This window comes from Hylaeus anthracinus, unplaced genomic scaffold (genome assembly GCF_026225885.1).
Source record: "Hylaeus anthracinus isolate JK02 unplaced genomic scaffold, UHH_iyHylAnth1.0_haploid 11989, whole genome shotgun sequence".
In the NCBI taxonomy this organism is placed as follows: domain Eukaryota; kingdom Metazoa; phylum Arthropoda; class Insecta; order Hymenoptera; family Colletidae; genus Hylaeus; species Hylaeus anthracinus.
This window is the reverse complement of record NW_026534337.1, coordinates 213877-232839: the sequence shown is the minus strand read 5'-3', so window position 1 is coordinate 232839 and position 18963 is coordinate 213877. Positions and strand designations below refer to the sequence as shown.

Sequence of the window (18963 nt, the reverse complement as noted above, 5' to 3'; positions counted from 1 at the left end):
GTCTCTGCTGCGGTTGTTGCGCCCTTCGACCATATATACATGGACTACTCAAGCTTACTCTTTATACACTAAGCAGAGCGTAACCAACATCTCTATACCAAAAGTGAGACTTGACGCTGTTACACTATCACGTGAACTTAGCTTCATGGCATGTAGTGCCACAACGCGGAATAGCTTTGTTGCGGAACGCGTCGTGCGGTGATAGGGAATTTTCTGACGTGAGTAAGGTGCCCATGGAGCGCTGAACTGCTCTGCCCGGAGAGGCGCGTGAAACAAAAATTTGAAATACTTTTAAGAAAAGCAAAGACGTTTATTCAGTCGACCCGTTTGGTTTAGAAATCGTTTCGTGGTTCGTTCCCAGAGGTTCGATTACGATTGATCTCTCTGGAAAAATCCTCGCTCGATCTGCTGCTTCTCTCCCTTCTCCGGAAGATTCTCGTTCCTCCCCTCGGGTTGTCTTGGTCCAATCGGGGGTTGCGCCCTACTCCTTCTATCGGTGATCTTCATCGATCTCGGATCCACCCCCGAGTCGGGTGAAGGTGGGAGTCGCGCGGGCATGTTTGTGCAAGGCTACATGTGAAAAGGGAAAGGGAATCGATGAGAGGCTGACTGCAGCTTTGACCAATGGTCGAAGAGTAGTTCCTTTGAGTATATAGACATATACTCAATATATATTTCTATATACATTTCTATATACTCAAAGAGTAGTTCGGCAAACCGTCCAAAATTTCAATACGCGCCTTTCCCCACTGCTATCGCCCATTGACTATAGCGCTTGCGCACAACTGAGTAGGTAAGGTATGCCGGTTCAGGAACAGGGGATCTTAGGGGGGTCGCGGGGACGGGGGAAGCGAAGGGCGGGGCCTTGTGGGTGGGGGAAGCGAGGGACAGGGCCTCGTGGCTCGGGGAGTGTGACGTCACTTTTGATTAACCACCCCCTTCAATGCGCCATTTCGTTTTTTAATTGGCTGCCTCCCACCTCTTCGTGTTTTTTAATTGGCTGCCCCTCTTCGTGTTTTTTAATTAGTTAATAAGGCCCCACCTCCGCCCACCTTTGGTTGAACACCTTTTCGAGGCGCCATTTAATCGGCTGTCCACACCCCTTTAAAATGCGCTAATGGATCTATTTCAAAGACACGTGCAAAGATTCGCGAAGTTTCGCGAGTCGAGGACAAATTTAAAAACTGCAAGCTAAACGTTCTGTGTTACCATCTTAATGTCATACGTAATGAAATGCATTCTTTGCAAATGTATTATTCGCGGAAGATTAGATCGTTAAATATCCATACCGACTCACGATCGAACCATGGATACAGGATACTCTATTTCAAGGGCATACGTGAAGGAATGCGTGGAATATTCGAGACACCGATATGTTGTCTCAGGGACAAAGTCAAAAACTGCAAGCTGAACGTTCTGTGTTACCAGCATCTGCCGCCAGTGATTCGCGCTTATGAAGAAAGAAATAATATTCAATTGTAAATACATCATTATATTTGATCACCATGCTGAATTACATTCAACCCTAAGGCTAACAATTCAGAATCAATCAATGAATGACGTTCAAAATTTTCATCTTCGGTAATTATTCTTACAGTATCATTTGGTTTTACATTATGTATTAAATTTACAAAAGTTTCATATCTGCGCTCGACGAGAAACGTATTCTCGGAAAGCCACGTGTACATATGATTGATACAGTATTCGAAATTAAACATTCTACAAATCGTTTTTTCCGTGAGGAACAAGGCGTTGACGGAAGTGGAGAGTTTCGCGACTTTAACATCGTCCACGCAGCGAAATTCAATCGTTATATCGCAAACACGTATCGGATCACTAGACGTCATTTCAAAGTTCCGTAAAATGTCCATCTCTCTCCGATAGCTTTTTCCAGGTAAACATTGGAAACTGGATTTCATTGCCGCGGTTATCTCCAATAGCCAATTCCACATCACAGCGACGACCAATTATTATTCCAATATCTAAATACTTGTACCAGGTAGTCGTCAAAGGATATCTCCGTTCCAAAATACGTACTCCGCGGCTCGACTTCAATTCGGGCGAATCATTGGTTTCACTGTGTAAATGAAAAGAATATGAAATGAATGATGCATATTTTTGCTACGTTTTACATCGAGGAAACGAACATCTTACCATGTACGCATTTTCTTGGAAACTGGACGCAATGTGTAATTATCATCTAAAAATTTCTCCTCCGTTCCTCGAGCAACTTCAGCAGCAGTCCACATCACTGACATTTAAATTGGTTAAAATCTTACAATCTTCTAACCGCTGTATCGCAAAGTTCCTTTTTATATCGAATCCACTCCCCTCCATCATCCCTTATCATTTAAGGAATTTATTAATGATGCAGCATTTCTTTTTTCTGTACCATGACGTCATGTTTATTTCATATTTCAAAAACAGTTTGCATTTCTACATCAAATAGCGTATATATTTTGAACACATTTTCCATGGCACAAACGTCATCGTGAAATGTACATCTGTAATGTCCTTCACTCATTGTAGACAATTTCGGTATTTCTCTGTCTTCTAAATCCGTGTCAACATCGAAGACTTCCATTCCAGTTAAATTGTACAACCATCTCTTCTTTTCCGATCCTTTAACTAAAATTCTGTCAGTGCATTCCAACGCGGTTCATAACAGGCTGCTCGCCTTCGCGTAGGGTACGTAACCATCCGTCCAACTGATTCCATGGTGTTTTTTCGTTAACCACCAAACACCACGTTTTTCGTTAGACGTTAGACGATGCAATCCAAATGGAGGTTCAAATATCCAATGCGATAACTTTTTTCCTTGCGTGAGGACAGCCATCTCTTTTATGATAAAATCATTCGAGTCCGTTTTGAAACCTTGCAAGTCTACGAACGTTAGGTGAGCCATTTTGCTGTATCGACAGTTTCGAAGAGACTGAACATTCAGCAGAGATTTTTACTGTATTAGTTTAGTCTGCGTACTACATTCGTCAGAGGGCCGTACTCGACTGTGCGATCGTGTATAATCAAGTAGTAAGCAGTTGTATTGAGCGGCACGTTATCTTTGCATTCGAAATCTATCCTAACATCAGTCGTGACACTCTTTAGAGATTCGTTCTGACGCAAACAATCTATGACCGCAAACGGATCACATGATAAAAACTCTAACATATCGAGCAGGGGTTCACCGTGTCCGTAATATGATTTTCGAAAGTTTGCGTACATATCGTAAAGTGTCGCATACTTTTTCTTATCAAAATCCAGATTCAAGTCATCGTATGGATAAGATTTTGAATTTAAATGTAGTCGTATGTTTGATAGTTTACAAATGTTAAAGTGATTAAATGTTTTGTCCAATTTGTTCTTTCGATCGGTTTGCGGATATTCGATCGAATATCACATATCGCGGTTTCTCCAATTGTGTTGCAGTTTTCACAGAACAAGTATGCTTCATGGTTGTTTGTAATAACGGATATTCATACAGATCCCAGGAGCGGAAACTCATCGAAATCAGTCGACCACTTTCAACAATACGTAAGAGCGCCAATTTGTTCAATTCATCCAAACCGACGTGAGGCATTCGCCATTGAACTTTAAACAATTTGAGTACAGGTTTCAAAACGCTAGGACCAATTAGGGCGTTTTCATCGTTTCGCGATCGAATTAAAATCAATTCATGGCGCGCATTGATTACGATGCGTTTATAATCACCAGGGATTCCGAATAACATACCAAGTGGCACGCAAAAATTAAAATCTGGATTTGCAGCATTTTGCTTATGATACCAGCCAGCATTACCTAACGTTTTACTTTTTTCAATGGACAGAGATATATAATTCTTTAACGGAGTTGTTACTCCCGGATTTTTGCAACGAACTATTTCAACTCCATCCAGTTCATATCGAATTTCATCAAACAGAGAGGCAGCACAGTTGTTATCAAGAACAACATCTTCCTTCATTCCCTCCGGTTTTTTCTCCAGTAGACTCAGTTTTCCCTCGATGTATAAGTGACTCTCACACGGTAGCGTGTACAGATCCTGCTGCTGTATCGGTATCCTTATCTCATCACTGTTTCCGAGTCTAGTATTTGCGTATGGATTATAGGTGTGTGTCTCTATGCTGGTTATACAATTGTCAAAGACAGGTGTACCGTCAATATCCAATATGTCTGACATTATTGCTTTACGATGAATCCCAATGATTGTAGAAAACGCTTGTTTTGCACGCTCAGTGTCTTCTTCTTCGTATCTTTTTGTCGTCGTCGTCGTCGTACGTGCAATCTCATGGTAATTTCCTCTTCACGAAAATCTATCAGACGATTGTTTTGATTTACGATACGAATCGTCAAATCATCTATTGATCGTGTGACGATTGGAAGATAAATGCCACGTGGTGGCGTTTCCGAAATCTTATATCCTGGAGGCACTCTGAGTGAAAACTTGTGTATCGTGTGAACAGGTCAGTCATTACTGTAAGAACCCGTAGTTACGTTACACTCTATACGAATCATGTTAACGTTTGTAATGTTTACGGGTGAGTCCAACTCATGGCATACATCGGACGATAAAACACGGGAAAATCCAAGCAGAGATCCCACATTGTTTGGTTTCGTAAAATCGATTCTATACGAGCAATGTATCTTACTCTTTATAGTGTTGTTTGCTCGCACGATGAGAGAGTATTCATCGTACGAATTATTCTTAGAGGGATATCTTCTCAATATTTCACGTCTCAAATATTCATCGATCGCCTCCAATTCGTACGATCCTTCAGGAATCACAATTTCTTCATCATCTTCTCCAAAATAAAATTGATTGTTGCTAGAATCAACGTTGGGTATCGTGTGAAACGTCGCAAAATCCATGAGACCTAGTTCATACTGTCCATCGCTCAAATCTATCGGTGGAAAGTACGTCACCGAGAGCACGCTGCTTTTACCCGTCAAGGTAAATGTTAGAGACATCCTCGTTTAGTAAAGATGAAATTAATAATGGGACGCACCTATCAGAAATCACAAGTTTATATCGATGTTTCCTGAAGAAACTTGAAACACAATTGACCGCATATGCTTTGATTGAAATTCTGGAACCGAGTATGATTGTATACAGTTTTTACATTCCGCCCAAAGTAATCAATCAGTTCCCGAGGTGTACGAAGATTCCCGAAACTGTCAAAGTATCGCACCTTGCTACCGCGTTTCACGTATGCGACCCAATGTGTACCAGGCCCATCGTTGTTATCCAAGTTAACTATACCGCTTTCATTGACTCGTACCTTTGTCGTAAGAGTATCACGCATGTACACCCCGCGAAAGTACGATATATTCTTTTTCCCAAGTTTCTCTAGTTGAATGTTTGTTATTGGTTTTTTCCCTAATTTTTTTGTTTTTTTTCTCGTAGATCGAAGTTTTTTTTTTTCTTTTTCAAATCTCACCCCTGCTTGTACGGTGCGAGATGTACTCCGCGACCTTCCATAGCACGATTATGACGTTGCTACTCCTCCAGCTGTTTCCGCGCAGCCTTGGCATCGTTTACAGCCTTAGCTACACCTGCCGCTCCACCGGTCAGCGCTCCTATGGCTGATAAGGCGGGAAGGAGGAACGGGAGGAAACCACCACGCTTTGCTACGGGTAACACTCGTTTCTTTTTCTTTTTCTTCTCGTTATCGCTCTTCTTTCCCTCAAGTCCCATACCGAGTTTCGTCTTAGCCTTCATGGCCGCCCACACCGTCGCTGTTACTGCTTTTTCACCAAAAGTCACGCCCCTTGCTGCGATGCGTTGTCGTGCTTGATCGGCTAAAATTTTATCTGCCTCGTGACGGTCTTTCAGATCTTTACGTTCCAAATACGCGAGGCCGTGTTGTCTGCAGGCTGCGTCCAGCGGATTGATACCACGATCACAGCGAGCTAAACGTTTTTGCAAATATGTACCCGTCCCACAAAATTGATATCCTGGTATATGAAGTTCAAACGGTAATTTGTTTATCACCTTGTTCAACAGTCCTGCTCCCCTCCTTTTATGCATAGAAAACAGTATTTGATCATGGGCGGTAGTCCTTCAATGTGCGTACGCTGATCCGGCCGATTGTAATGTAAGAAGCATCTGCGATAAGAGTGAACTTTAGGATCGGCTCTGATATGTCTCGGTAGCTTGTTCCACACGTAATGTATGTCGCGAGCAAAACGATTCAAGAGTACAATCTTTGGTATGTATTCCAGCTGCTCCGTAATCAAATCAAACAGTGTATCACCATCGATCAGTACAAAAGTCATTATCACACTAAGCGATACGTTTGTACGGCGCTTGTATAAATACCCGCGACATCATTTTAGCCCCTTTTTATTGTGGCAACAACGTCAACAGCGGTACCAATATGCGTTTCATACGAGAGCCCGTCGAAATTCGAGTAATTTCGGACAGAAGGTTCGACGACACCGTTCAACGCTTTCAGAGACACGGACCGTTGTTACCCGACACTATACGTGGTATAGTCTGCGATCCCTCGAATTGTGGAAAAACCAACGTTGTTATTAGCTTGCTGGAGAGTCCGAACGGTGTGCGATTCGAAAATGTATACGTGTTCTCAAAGTCGTTGCAACAGCCAAAGTATCAATATTTGGAAACACTGCTCTCATTCGTGGAGAATATTAGATTTTTGGCTTTCTCAAATAATAGCGATGACCTTCCACCCAACGAAGGTTTACCGAATTCTATATTTATATTTGATGATGTAGCATGTGACAAGCAGGACGTAATAAGAGAGTATTTTCCCATAGGTAGACATTCGAATGTAGACTGTCTGTATCTTTGTTGAAACACCTGATTCGCGACAATACCAATTTGCTGATCCTGTTCAAACAGTATAGTATGAATGTACGCCACGTTTATGATGATCATGTAAACACCGATTTAACGTTTCAAAAATTTAACGAACTTTGCGCGAAATGTTGGCAACGAAACTATGGGTTTTTGGTTATAGACAAGGATAGTCCTACGCATCAAGGTCCTTATCGACGACGATTTAACGAGTTTGTCGTACAGTAGATGAGTCAGTTGTTTGGAAAACGTCTACGATACCACTTTAAACCACTATCGAACCGCTTTGAATCCCTATCGAACCACTTTAAACCACTACGAAACATGAATGCGACAAACATCGATGCGTGAAATCGTTGAGAATCCTGAAAGTCATAAAGATGTGAATGAGTTCTAAGCGGAAAACCTCGGACCACTGTCACGATAATACTTGAACTTTTTCTTCGTTGACAGTAAGAAACAAACGGACAACGTTTACGGTGTATACTTTAAAAATAATGGGTTAATGCTTGTAACTCCAACTTTGATGTGGACAACAACGACAACATCATCATAAGCGGTACGAGGTACAGAGGTACTCGTGGTCTGTACGAATGAATATTTAAAGGAATACCGGATGATGCGTTGTACTCAAGTGCCGATCTACAGACGTGCAAGAACATATTACTCGTTACGAACGCGTACAAGTGTGCTCACTTGGCGAGCAATCCTGTAATGGGTAACCGGGGACACAAGTATAAAAAAATTATTGCACCGCTATTTAACAAGCGTGAAGGAAGCGGTTTCAAACAATTGAAGTGTACGTCTTCAGAGAACGTGCGACAACAGTACGAAGGAGGGTGCTTGGGGTTGTTGCCTGATGATATGACTGATGATATGACTGATGATTAGTAGATAGACTGAGATTGCTATTGTCATCACGAGCGGTCGGCCATACAAGTCACGACAACGAAATTATGTCAATCATAGAAGAGCTTCGCGAGGCTGGTTTGATTATAAATTAAATACTGTTTGAATTATATACATCATTGCAATTCGAGATGTCAGTAGTAAAGATAGGCGGGTTCTACCTCAGGAGCTCCGAGGGAGGAGCGAGGGAAGGGGGAATCGAAAGCAAGGGGGCGGGGGCGGGGGCACGAGTGGTGGGGGGTCGGTAATTATTACCTACGGTCGGTAAGGTAGGATGCAATTATTACCTACGGTCGTTAAGATAGAGGGGGACACCACCGGTCGGTAATTATCAGTGATCGATAAAAAAGAAAAACGCAAATGGTACATGTAACGAAATAAGTGCGCATGCTGTAAGGGAGGGGGAAACGATGCTCGTCGTTTTCGCGGCAGATAAGCGCGCACGCCGTAAGGGAGGAGAACCGTCCTCTTCGCGCGCAGGAGTGGAGGCATCGTTGCGGGCTCGCGGGTTCCCTCTCTCTCGCGCCCGAGTATTTTCTTCCTCGCACTCATGCCCCGTGCAACATATAATATTACATTACAATCTTTAAAGAAACGGAAGAGGTGACATCATTCGTTGGCGATTATGGTCTCTAGCAGAAGATCCAAAAACGCAGTTTGAAAATTACAATCCAGCAGCAAATCTCTTATTTGCGCAATACAATTTATCAAGGACTAAATATTAAAGAAACGGTAGAGGTGACATCATTCGTTGGCGATGAGAATACTGGAGAACGTGCTTTAAAACATTACACCGGATAAGAATATGATATGGGAGGAAATGCGCTAGAAAGAAAGACACATATCCAAGCTATTCTTTTTATTGATAACTGTATTCCACCATTACATCTAAACCTAATGCTAACAATTCAGAGTCAATCAATGAATGATGCTCAAAATTTTCATGTTCAACAATTGCCTTTGCATAATCCTTAATTTCAGCATTTCGTATTATTTCTATAAACTTGTTGTACTTAGATTCTACCAGGTACAAGTTTTTAGACAGCCAACTGTACATGTGATCGATACAATATTCGAAAGCAAACAACTTTTGTACGGTTTTTACACTCATGAACATAGAGACGGTAGAATTTGAGAGTTTTGCGAGTTTTTGGTCATTTAGTTGTCGGAATTTAACTGTTACATCATTAATGCGTATCAGTAAACATCTGCAGAATGTTATACCTTTTTTGTAGTAGATCTTTCCACGTATCCATAGGAAAATTAATTTCGTTTCCACGAGTCTCCTATAGCCAGCTCTACGTCGCAGGAACCACCGATTCCAACCCCGATGTCGAGATATTTGTAGAATGTATCCGTCAGGGGATATCTCCTCCCCAGTATACGCACCACGCGTAATACTCCACATTCCGAATGAACATTATCGCTATCACTGACAAGAAAAACCAAAAATTATAAAGGATATTGAATTTTGACTGCATATTTTGCAATATGTTGTCAAAGAACTTACTGTGTGCACAATTTCTTTGTTAATGGTTGGTTGAACTTCTTGTTCGGAAGATTCACTCACGTTGCTCGAGCGATTTCAGCATTGGACCACATCGCTGATGTTTCAATACGAGGCGATAGAACGATGTTGCGAACAGTGATTGAAAAAAATGCGTTTAGACATTTTTATATAATACCCCCCACTCTTTGTCAGATGGACAAAAAAAATTCTGGAACAGCAAATCTCCCCTCCCACACACATTTCACTTTCTTATCCACAGTTACGAACCTGGGCGATAGCGACGCGCGTGTGGCCCTGCGAGTAGGATGGATTCGAAAATTGCACCGATACGATTAATTAGTATGTATCAATGGAGCCGAAGATTTGAGGATAGAGTAGATAATGCAGACGAATCTGACGCGAAGTCAGATAGTTGCAGGAATCGGTATCTCCAAGTAAAGGGTAACCGTAGGTTAACGTATTTGGTTGTCTTGGTTATTGGAGACAAACGCAGACGCCTCTGACGCGAAGTCAGGTAGCTGCTGGGAATTGGTATCTCCCAGTGAAGGGTAACCGTAGAGTAATGTTCGAACTGTGAGATTGTTGGAAAAAATGCAGCGACTCTGGCGCGAAGTCAGATAGCTAGCAGGAATCGGTATCTCCCAGTAAAGGGTAACCGCAGGATAGGTTAAGTTTAGGAGTTCGGGTTGAGTACACAATGACTAAATCGTATCGTTAAAATGTAACACGCGTCGTTAATAAAGCCTCGCAACTTGTTAATTTAATAGAATAATAACTCGAGCGGTAAAGTTATTTCGTTGTGGAATCGTTACACTGGCTAGGATTGGTGATTTCAAAGTAAAGGTATGATGATTGATCTTACAGACTTGTAAGTTTACACAAAAAGTATATATTCAAAAATAACTATACTAATTACAAGTGTGCAGTGTCGTGTTGTCGCGGTTAGTGTATGAAGTTAAGATTACCTAAGTGTTGCGCGGTGTTGACGCACTGGCGATGCGGGGGTCAAGAGTACTTTTATGGCCGTAATAGATTTTAAAACCGTCTTCGCGGATCTATATGGTAACGATGATCGAAAGGAACTGAAGCACGATCTCACTAGAGTGCTACTCTACAGACGATCAATGTGTCTCTAACGAGTAACTCTTTCGTACTAGCCCCCGAGCAACGAAAATCGTGGGTTTATATACCCCTAAATGTTGGTGGGGATCCGTCGGTGATTTCCATAGTTGGAAATCTGACGGTTAGGATTTTCGTTGCTCCGAGGTGGGCAGCTGTGTGCCTTGGGAAAAGGGTAGATTAGACAGTATCCTACGCAACGCGAGTCAAAGATGATATTAAGAGGATGCAGCTGCAGGATGCACTCCAGTGAGACCGAGCTCCAAATTCCAGAATGGTAGATACAATAAGATTAATGAACGCGAGCTTCTAAAAACGGAGAGTTTCTGTATACGTAACAAGGGTATTGATTCCGGCTGAAAACTGATTTCGCCACAGAATCGGAATGGTAGGGAGATCTCAGTACCGGCAGAAAACGGGTTTCGCCTAGGAATTAAGAAAAGGGGTTTGATTCAGGCTGAAAACTAGTTTCGCCACAGAATCGGAATGGAGAGGGGGTCTTAGTTCTGAGAAGCGGGGTGAAGCGATAAGGGTTTCGGTGAAGAGTCTGGATAGGGGGAAATTTCGATCCCAGCAGAAAACGAGTTTCGCCAAGGGATGGGAGGAAAAAGGGGGTGAATATGATGTTATAGGTTTGTAGGAGGAGTCCACGTACCTGACATACTGGGAGAGCAGTCGTACCCAGAATTGTGACGTTATTATCCAATATTATAGCGGGTGAACGCGACGAGAAAAGAATAGGCGAGATTTATGTGCACCTGGCACTTATGTGAATTTTATATAAGAAACCTGGGGCGATTCCCCGATACTTTACATTCGTCGTAATAACAATAATTATGTGCTCCTGGCACTTATGTGAATTTTATATAAGAAACGCGGGGCGATTCCCTGATACTTTACACGTCGCAATAACAATAATAATTCCTAAATCTAAGTAACATAATATACGTCTTAGACGCGTTTTCGACTAGCGAGATACTAATATTAACTGGGCGTAATAAGAAATTCGTAGAACTAATAACTTGCGGTCGTCGTAATAAATGACAACGTCAAACGAGCACAAACTATGGTCGGAAATAGCCGAAATTACAATCGGTTGTATTACGCGAAACCACGTGCGCGGAGATAAACAGAATTTACTGCAATATAGAATAACGGAATTTACAATAATATGGAATAACGAGTTTACAATAATCGTGGAATAAAGATACTCGGAAATAGCAAAGTTTCTTTTGCGAAAATTCGAAAATGTAGACCACGTGTAAGATTTGTTAGAGCGATTCACCGACAACTAGCACGTACAAATGACAAAACCGAAAAGAGGGCGAGTCGCAGGAAACCACGGTATTTATATGCGTATGTCATGTCGTTTGCCTCGAGGAATTTCCTTTGTTCTCGAGGATTCCGAGAAGAGACAAAAACGCTCGCAAAATCCCCGTGAAGCCGATTCCGAGAATCGCGGTGGCTTGCGTTTGGGAATTTCCATTGTTCTCGATGATTCCGAGTAGAGGCAAAAACCCGTGACGTCAATGCCAGGAATTCCGAGAATCGCCGTGGTTCGTGTTGAGGAATTTCCTTTGTTCTGGATGATTCCGAGAAGAGGCAAATACCCGTGACGTCAATGGCAGGAATTTCGGAATTGCAGTGGTTCTCGCACGCGGTTCTCAACTCGTTAGATATGCTATGTGTGATTATAACTAAGTTTTGTATAATATTTCAGAATTATAGGTGTTCCGAGAGCGGCGTGCACTTGCGAGGCGTCTGGTTGGGCAAAATAATATATATATATGTAGGAAAAATTTGAGGGGCCAAAAATTTTGGCCGACTGTCACACGCTATCAATGCCGTCCGCTATCAAGGCCGTTCGCTATCGCCAAGGCCATGTGCTATTTTCCTACGCTGTGATTTCAAGGGCATTGCCACTTGGCCTTGAATCACAAGTGGTTCTCAGCCTGCTAAGGAAAGTCGTGGCTTATTAGTCTCAAAATCGGATTTTTATTATTATTATTAAATGTATTACATGGTATTGTACCCTTTTAGTACTCGCTGCCGCGAGGGGTCATCACGTGGTTGGGTCTCAATAGAGCCCTGGGCGCGCGATGCCCCCCTTTTACTAACAACGTGCCCACCCTTAATACTCTTTTATGGAGGGAGCGATGTGAGGTTTATTTCTCATTTATTTTTAGATATTGGTCTCGATCTGGGCCTGTCCCCTCGATCGGCGCCATTTGTAATTCCTCCCTAACGAAGTTGCATCCTGTGAGGTATGCAATATGTTTAAAACTCATCCCGCGACTTTGGCGAGGCTTAGAATAAAGGTAATTGAAAAATTTAGTAGTCCTGAGAAGACCGGAGGACGTTACACCAGCAATGTTTAATACTTTTGCACATGGCGCTATGGACATAACATACCCAAGGGGAATGTGCACATGATCAACCTCATGGACAACCAAATGCTGGACCAAATTGCCGAGAGCGTTGGAAACCGTCTATGGGCCTGGTTCACTACGTTCAGTTCATTCAGTACTGGAGTCATTAGAATCATCATGGCATTTAAGCTACTCAAATTAATAGTAGACACAATAGTGCATCGTAATCGGAGGGGGCGGTACTTGGTCCAGGTCCTCGCATGTCGGAGGTTGGAAAACCAATACTCTCGACGAGGAGCGTTTCTTAGCCACGCTGGATCAAATGACGGCAGATGTCCCGGCTGATGGCCCATTAACTGAAGAGGAGATCGATAAGGTGTTATATGCCTTTGAAGCTGCTTGCGCGGGCAGTATGGAACCCACAAGGAGTTCACCAGTTTCAAGGCGCACTAGAGTATGGTGGACCCCTGAAATATCCTTGCTAAGGAGAGAAGCTAACTCCATCAGGAGGAGATTTCAAAGGGCTATGAAGAGGGGAAGAGCCAATGCTGAAAATCTGCGCGTCGAGTTCTGCATTAAAAGGAAGCAGCTCAAAAGAGTGTGACGTCACCCGTCTGTCCACCCCAATTTTTAACATTATAATATATTAGTCGAACATTAATTATTCCTATATTCGTGTATCAAATATTAAGTTCTTACCGAATACTTTATAAGAATCTCATACACGAATAGAATATCATAGCTTATCCTCGTACACCGAAGTACGAATATTTTACATTTCATTCTAAGTTCACGAGCGACGCTTATAGCTTTTCTTACCTACTGATAAGCGACACGCGCCGAGCCGAGCCACGCTCAACGCTCGGAACTCTTCCTACCTGCCGATAAGCGGCACGCGCCAAGCGATCTTTGTACTCGTCCGAGTGCGGGAAGCATGGACGCGACATTCCTCGCGTTCCTGCTCTCCTGATACTCGCCCGAACTTTATTCCTTCATTTAAAATGTTAATAACATAATTATTAATAAACTAAGGAGTTTGAGATGCCAAAAAGACACTCCTCTATATTTCTACCTTCTAATAATTCACCTCTAGATTATTATAAATTAATGCTTATATGTACAGAGGAGAAACGTAGTAGCACAAATCTTCGCTTCAATATTAATAATTAAGCGCCTGAGATCATTAATTCTTGATTTACAACAATCACATAAACTATTAATTTAATAAATGAGAAATTTATTAAATAATACTAATGTCCAATTCAAAGGTAAAATCAAACTTACTTCTTGATTTCCATTCCTACGATAAAGCGTCTAATTGTTGTTAACAATTGTTAACAACAACCTACATACATTATCTTCAGCAGAAGTAAAGTGTGTCAAATAATGCGAATTCCGCGTCCAGTATGCAAATCCAATTTTCTCTCAAACTTCCACGAGCATCCAAGCTCGTTAACGAAGGTTAACAAGAATTATTATTGATAATATCTACGTCCAACGTACGAATTCTAATCCAACTCTATACTCAATACCTGTGCTAATCCAGTTTAACATAGTTAACAACGATACATTTATTATTATCTATGTAAATGTGAAATTTGCTATTTAATGGTGATGCATACATTAAAAGTACTGGTATTGTAACGTGCCGACGTTGCCTGCCCGTTTATTTTTTTCGAGACGTTATGCCCCAGCGCTGACGGTTTCGCAAATACGTTATGCCCCAGCGGTGACGATAATTTCATAGTTGGGATTATGATCCAGGTATACCTTAAATTGAGAGCCTAGGACACCCGCTATGCAAAGGAGAAGGGAGAAATAACCCTTAATAGAGCTATTAGGGGGAGGGTGTACCCCAAGGGGACACCAATAACTGAGTTTGAGCTCTGGGGAACGACAGAGCACTTTGACCTCCTGGCCCCCAGAATGCAAGGGACAGCTACCGCGTCAGCGCGGTTGCTGCCCAATATCGGGGGGCCAGAGTTGAGGGTTCGCCGCTTGTGTCGCAGTGGGTGGGTGGGACCTCTCGCTCGCGGCCATGGTCGACCACATAGTCTCGAGCGAGAGGTCGTAGAAGGCAGCGGCCTCTTTTTGCGAGGAGGTTATGTCGCAAAAGGAGGCCGCCGAGCGAGCCCGGGAAAGAGACCCGGGCTCGGCAAGGAGGATGTGGACGTGAGAACGTCCCTTATGCCGGCGTATGCCCCTGCGTGGGGGTATTAATGGTGGGGGGCCGCGAGGGGCGCCCCCGCGACGACATGTGCCTCGCACGGAGGCAGTGATTGTGGGGGGCCGGGGCGTGAGCTGACCCTGGCCCCTGAAGGGGCTACAGTTCGCCTCGGGACATACCCATCTAATGTGGTCGGACCGTCCCCACTAGGACCACGGGGTCCTTCTGGGGCCCGTGAGTGTTGGGGTGGGGAGGTTTGGGGCGTGCAGCATCATGCGACGAACCTCCCTTACCGGTGTCGGCATCTTCTTGCCCATTCTGCATGGGGACCCTTGGGACTCCTGTAGTGGAATGGGCACGAAGGTGTCGGGGGCCGTCAGTCGACCGAGCGGTGGCTCGAAAACCCAATATCGGCGGTCCCGGGGATGGCGACACCGGGCGAGTCCCTCCGACCGGGGTCTTATAGAGTAAGGCGTGGGGGAGGTTAACACCCTCCCCCCGGGATTCATGTTAGCTGCGAAGTGTCCTGTTGAGTATTCGCGTGATCCAGGCGCTTCCCATGTAGCTTAGACGGGCGTGGAGTTTTAGTGGGTAGCCATCGGGGACGGGCGAGCTTCGACGCTCTCATCTTTGATGATAGTCCCACATAGCCTCCCCCGAAAAGCAGAGCTATGCGTAATGCATTTCCCCACAATCGCCATAGAAAAAGAAAAAAAAGGCCTTATCAGCGCTATAATCAGAGCAATTACGGACAGCTATGTTTGCAGTGTCTGCAGGCGGTTGACAATCAATTTAAGAGCAGTCATTGCACACTTTAACTCCAGTATTCGTTTGAACATGTCGCTGACGTTAATGCTCACTAGGCAAGGTAGCATTCTCGCAGCTAGCTATTTTCCGGCCATCGATCTGAGCAATGGTAATTACGAGCTTGGCCTTACGGACTTTGAGACTTATTACACCATACCGAATGTAAATTTGTCGAATAATAAGTTTTACTACGATAACGATGATAAGGAAATCATTATTCCCGAAAGATCTTACGAGCTGGATGACATTCACATGTATTTGCGACGATCGCTTTCGCAGGGTAATGATGGGAACCCCTTGATACTTAGAACTAACAACAATACGATGAAGAGCAAGATCAAGTGCGATTACAGCACTAATTATACCAAACCCAATACTATTGGCTCGTTGCTGGGGTTTTCGACGAATCGGTTACTGCAACCGCGAAAATGGCACGAATCGGATGCGCCAATCAATATAATGAACGTAAATATTATTCGCAGTGAATGCAACGTGACGGCCGGTGCTTACAGCAATAAAAAGAGCGTGTGCACGATACACGAGTTCTCGCCTACCGTACCACCTGGATATAAGATATCGGAAAGACCAACACAGATCATTTACCATCCGATCACTCCACGAAGCATATCGGATATAACGATTCGCGTCGTGGATCAAGACGGTCAATTGTTGGATTTTCGAAGGGAGAAGATCACCGTTCGACTGCATGTACGGAGACAACGGTCGTAGTGGGAGATGCTTGTATTGGACGAAGCGGAGCAGACGACACGTGAAAATAAAGAGAAAACAATTCGATCGCCTGCGAAATTCACTGTATCGAATATTGGCGGTCTAAAACCATTGGGCGAAAAGACAATTCGATCACCTGCGAAGCTGACTGCATCGAATGCTGAATTTCTGAAATCGTTGGGTTTCGTTGTACGAAATGGCTAATATCTTAAACATTGGAGGTGAACCGATCTTTAACGACAGCATCGCCAAGATTGAGACTCACACATACAACCCATACACCAACATAACGTTTGAGCACAACGATGAGATACGAATACTTACACAACAGCAGGATTTATACACGTTACCATGCGAGAGCTTTCTATACGTTGAAGGAAGATTCAGAGTAAAGAAACCAAAGGAAGGGGTGGAAGCACACCTCGGAAACAATTGTGTCGCTTTTATGTTAGATGATTCTTCGATATGAACTCAATGGTGTGGAGATTGATCGCAACAGAAACGTTGGAATAACAAGCACCATTAAAAATTTTGTGTCCCTAGCATTTGACAAATCGCTAATTTTACGGAATGCTGGATGGATCACACAGTCAAACATACCGATAGGTTACTTTAACTTTTGTGTACCGCTCAACATGCTGTTGGGTTTTTGCGAAGATTACAAGCGTATAGTAATCAACGCTCGTCACGAACTTATTCTTATACGCGCGCGCAGTGATAATAATTGCATCGTTGAAGATTCCACGCTGGAACCGGTGGTCGAATTATTAAAGATACAGTGGCGAATGCCTCACGTCGTACTGAATGATACGAATAAACTATCGTTGTTGCGAATTTTGGAAAGCGGGGAATACCTAAGCATGAGTTTTCGTTCGTGGGACCTGTACGAATACCCTTTGTTCCAAAGTACGACAAAACATTCGTGGCCCGTTAAAACTGCGACTCAGCTGGAAAAACCGCGATACGTCATTTTTGCCATGTAGACTGATCGAAAGAATATCATGTCTGAAGATGCGAGCAACTTCGATGCATGTAAATTGACCAACGTGAAACTTTATCTAAACTCTGACTTTTATCCATACGATGACTTGAATCTTGATTTTGATACAAACAGATATGCTATTCTTTTTGATATGTATGCACGTTTTCGTAAAGCTTATTACGGATACGACTATTACGAAACGCTTTGCAACACGGACAACTTTTTGTTGCATGGGCCGTTTGTAGTCATCGATTGCTCGCGACAGAACGAATCAATCAAGAGCGCCACCGTAGATGTGCGAATAGATTTGATGGCAAAGAAAACGTGCCAGAAAATACTACCCCGTAGTGTCTTATTTTGCATGATCGTGTCATCGAATACTGTCCATTGTCCTCCGTTGTGCGCAAAATCATATAAACTGCAACATCAGCAATATTTGTAATATGTAAGAGATGGACACCTCGCATTGTAGCGTAGTTTCAAAGATATCGTCACGATGGTACCAACGTTTGTTGACATACAAGGGTTCACCGACAGAACCAGGTTTATCGTAAAGAAAGTGGCGGTGTTGAGAAAAGGAACCGTTCTCACCCATTACATTTTCAAAAGCCCGTATCCATGGAATTCACTATCGGCAGGCGATAAATCTCGTGCTTCTTGGGTGACGGCAAATCATCATGGACTGTCGTGGGAAGATGGCTTCGTTCCATACAGTATAGCGAAACGATTGATTACAACGGCAATAGTCGATGACGATGCATGGCCTATAGCATATGTCAAGGGAAGCCAAAAACGTGACTGGTTGAAAAATCTACTTGATAGAAATGTGAATGTAACTATTGAGACCATGGATGCTGATTACAAAGATATCGCGTGTTTGAAAAATCTTGATGTTACTAATACCATGCGATGCATAAACCATGAAACGAATTGTGCTATACAAAATGTATTTAAATTATACAATTGGTGGTTGAAATCCCAGAAATACAAAATGTATCTAATTTTTTTGAAAATTGACTGAATTGTTAGCATTAGGTTTAGATGGAATACAGTTGTCAATAAAAAAAAAAATAGCTTGGATATATGTGTCTTTCTTTCTAGCGCATTTCCTCCCATATCATATTCTCATCCGATGTAATGTTTCCTTCGCACGTTCTCCAATATTCTCATAACCAACGAATAATGTCACCTCTTCCGTTTCTTTAATATCTAGTTTTCGAGCAACTGTATCGCGCAAATAAAAGATTTGCTGCCGGATTGTAATTTGCAAACATTTCGTTTTTGGATCTTCTGGTCAAGGCCATCGTCGTGAGCCGTTCCTACCGATATCGCGCGCTCTATAAAGATTGTAATGTAATAGACTTCAAAAAAGTAAAAAAATTATGCCAAGTACATGAAAAAGTGGAGGACTTAAAGAGTAATCATAGAAAAATAGAAGATCCTCCTAAAAAAATTCAAGAAAGTAGAAAAAGAAGTGAAATCGAAATAAGCTGCCTGTACATGAAGGTGCTTTCCAGCAAAATGCAAAGGCGACACTGTATAACACAATGAAAAATT

The 18963-nt window shown here is 42.9% G+C and overlaps 1 long non-coding RNA gene across 2 annotated transcripts; it reads right to left on the bottom strand.

The window, feature by feature from the left end:
- Positions 1-8939: 8939 nt before the first annotated feature.
- LOC128888127 (uncharacterized) lies at positions 8940-11656 on the bottom strand. Of its 2 annotated transcripts, none has more exons than XR_008460181.1 (3): positions 11008-11656; positions 9234-9327; positions 8940-9155 (listed from the first exon to the last, which is right to left on the bottom strand). It is a non-coding gene; the product is annotated as an uncharacterized LOC128888127 (long non-coding RNA). The 2 variants fall into 2 exon arrangements; XR_008460180.1 differs by lacking the exon at positions 11008-11656 and adding an exon at positions 9558-10997 and having other exon boundaries at positions 9234-9477.
- Between the last annotated feature and the right edge of the window lie 7307 nt (positions 11657-18963).